The 3,042-nt window shown below is 39.3% G+C and overlaps 1 non-coding gene across 1 annotated transcript; it reads left to right on the top strand.

Annotated features, from left to right (window-relative positions):
* Positions 1-1,946: 1,946 nt before the first annotated feature.
* On the top strand, positions 1,947-2,053 carry LOC141681043 (small nucleolar RNA R71). Its single transcript, XR_012558491.1, has one exon. It is a non-coding gene; the product is annotated as a small nucleolar RNA R71 (small nucleolar RNA).
* Positions 2,054-3,042: the final 989 nt, after the last annotated feature.

The following is a 3,042-nucleotide window of genomic DNA, read 5'->3' as shown; positions in this document are numbered from 1 at the left end:
ACAGCTTTTCCTTATCAGTACCTTAAAGGTCAGATGCAATAATAACAGGAAAAGTAGATGCTTCACCTAAAAATACACACCTCAAGTGCTCAGGTAAAGGCTTAAGCTCAAGAGTAGGAGCTTCCTCAATAGATGGCTTAAGACGTTCCAGAGAACTTTTCAACTCCTCTAATCCAAGAGATTCAAAAGGCATGTCCATATTTCACTTCCAAGGAGAAGCATTCAAATATTGCAAGTGCTCGTCACCCTCATCATCTTCACTATCAGAATTCCCCAATAAGGCCTTCTCTAAGGCATCAGACCTTAGCAAATGATCGAGTTTAGAATTAACCACAGTATCGACCATTTTCACCTTAAAACACTCGTTATTTTCTGTAGGGAATTTCATGACATTGAACACATTAAAAGTCACATCCTGATCCATCACTCGCATGATAAGCTCACCTTTCTGCACATCTATCAAGGTTCGGACAGTAGCCAAGAAAGGTCTTCCTAAGATTATGGGAATCTTCTTATCCTCCTCGAAATCAAGAATTTCAAAATCAGCAGAGAAAATGAGTTTATCCACCTTGACCAACACATCCTCCACAATACCTTACAGATATGTAATAGAACGATCGGCTAACTGCAAAGTCATGTATGTAGGCTTTGGATCAGGCAAGTACAACTTTTTGAAGATTGACAATGGCATCAGATTGATGCTAGCTCCCAAGTCGCATAGATATTTATCAAATGACACATTTCCAATGGTGTAAGGAATAGTGAAGCTTCCAGGATCTTTAAGCTTCAGAGGCAATTTCGGTTGCAGCACAACACTGCATTCCTCTGTGAGTGCAACGGTCTCTAAGTCATCAAGCTTCACCTTTCAAGAGAGAATACCTTTCATAAATTTCGCGTAACTAGGCATTTGCTCAAGAGCTTCAGTGAAAGGTATGTTGATGTGAAGTTTCTTGAACACCTCCAGAAACTTCGCAAGCTGCTTATCCAATTTCTTCTTTTGCAGCCTCTTAGGAAAAGGAGGTGGAGGATAGATCTGTTTCTCCCCTGTATTACTCTCATGAGGAGTATGCTCAATAGTAGTCTTCTTTGGTTCCACTTCGGCTTCCTTATGCTCTTCTTCTTCATCAGCCTCTACTTCAGAAATTGGAGTTTTAGCTACTTCAGGATTCGCAACCTTACCAGACTTCAATGTAATTTCCTTAACATGCTCCTGAGCTTCCTTCTTGCCTGGCACTTTAGTATCGCTAGGAAGCATACTAGGTTTGTGATTAAGTAAGACATTCGGAATTTGCCCAATTTGATTCTCCAAGGTCTTGATAGAGATGGCTTGGCTCTTGCACATGAGTCTCAACTCATCCAATTCAGATTTTTCATTAGCTTGCGGTAGCTGCTGAAGTTAAAGTTGTTGCTTCGGGGCATATTGCGGTTGCTGAAAACTAGGAGGGTTATATTTCCTTGCTGTATATGGCTGATAAGATTGTTGCACCGTATTATGATTGTTGCTCCAACTGAAGTTAGGATGATTACGGTTGTTCGGAAGATAAGTGGCTGGAGCTTGTTGTTATGATCTCTGGTAGTTGCTCACATATTGAGCTGATTCTCTAGAAATAGCACACTGCTTAGTTTCATGTGCTCTCGCACAAAGTTCACAAATGTTAGTAATCTGGTTAACTCCATAATTTGCCAAAGAGTCCACTTTCATCGTCAAAGCTTATAGTTGAGCAGCTATAGCAATAGCTTGATCCACTTCCAGAATTCCTGCTACCTTTACTTGCAACATTCTTTGCGTATAATTCTGGTATTCATTGGCTGCCATTAGCTTAATCGACTCATAAGCTTCATTATAGTTTTTAGCCCATAAGGCTCCACCAGATGTTGCATCAAGCATAGGTCTAGAATGTGCACCTAGACCATTTTAAAAATAGTTTATGATTATCCAATCAGGCATGCCGTGGTGTGGGCACTTCCTTAGCATCTCCTTATAATGATCCCAAGCCTCACACAGAGATTCACCAGTTTGCTGAGCAAACTGAGTAAGAGCATTCCTGATTGCAGTAGTCTTCGCCATAGGAAAGAATTTAGTGAGAAACTTTTGAGCAAGATCCTTCCATTTGGTGATAGACCCCGGTGGTAAAGAATATAACCAACACTTTGCTTTGGCATCTTCAAACACATCGTTGAACTTGAAAATGTCACATATCTCGATGAAATCCCTGATGTGCATGTTTGGGTCTTCAGTAGGATTACCCCCAAAACTGAACTGAGTTTTGTATCATCTGAATCGTGCTCGACTTGATCTCAAAAGTGTTAGCCTTGATGGTTGGCCTGATGATGCTTGACTGAATGTCATTGATCTTAGGCTTAGAAAAGTCCATCAAAGCCTTAGAATTATCTGCTTGCTCCTCCATCTCTAATAAAGGCGGTTTTTCGAATTTCTCTTCTTCAACTACTTTCTCTTCATCCTCAACAACTTCCCTACGATCAACTACAAATTCTTCATCGTCTTTTTCCAGAATTCTCCTACGAACTCGTGAACCTGTTTGCATAAACGATCGCTAGATTACCTGAAAGACAACAAGAAAGAAAAAATGTGTAAGTAACAATGTCTGAGTCAATGAACTTTAATGATCACTGATGATAAACACATAAACTAAAATTTAACAATGCAATCCCCAGCTGCGGCGCCAAAAACTTGTTAGGCTTAAAACACGCGCTAATAATTCAGGCAAGTATTCGCGTTCGCAAGTAATATAGAATCTTTTCTAGTTCAATCCCACAGAGACTAAATTGGTTAACTTATGTAATTTATGCACCTATGCACCGATGATATGGTTATTATCCAATGCTAAGACGATAACAATTTTGGGTTGTTTATACTACAAATTATACTAATGATTATACTAAGAGAGTAAAGATTGTTGTGAATTATATGAGACAAACATGGGATTCTAACTTCATTAAATACTTCATTCAATAGCCTTATTGTTCTTAACCTTAGCATGCAATGGTGATGACACTAATCAGATAACATGAAACTGCTAA

The sequence above is a fragment of the Apium graveolens genome, chromosome 1 (genome assembly GCF_009905375.1).
Source record: "Apium graveolens cultivar Ventura chromosome 1, ASM990537v1, whole genome shotgun sequence".
Classification (NCBI taxonomy): domain Eukaryota; kingdom Viridiplantae; phylum Streptophyta; class Magnoliopsida; order Apiales; family Apiaceae; genus Apium; species Apium graveolens.
Note: the sequence above shows the minus strand (reverse complement) of the source record. Positions and strands in the feature narration are given on the sequence as shown.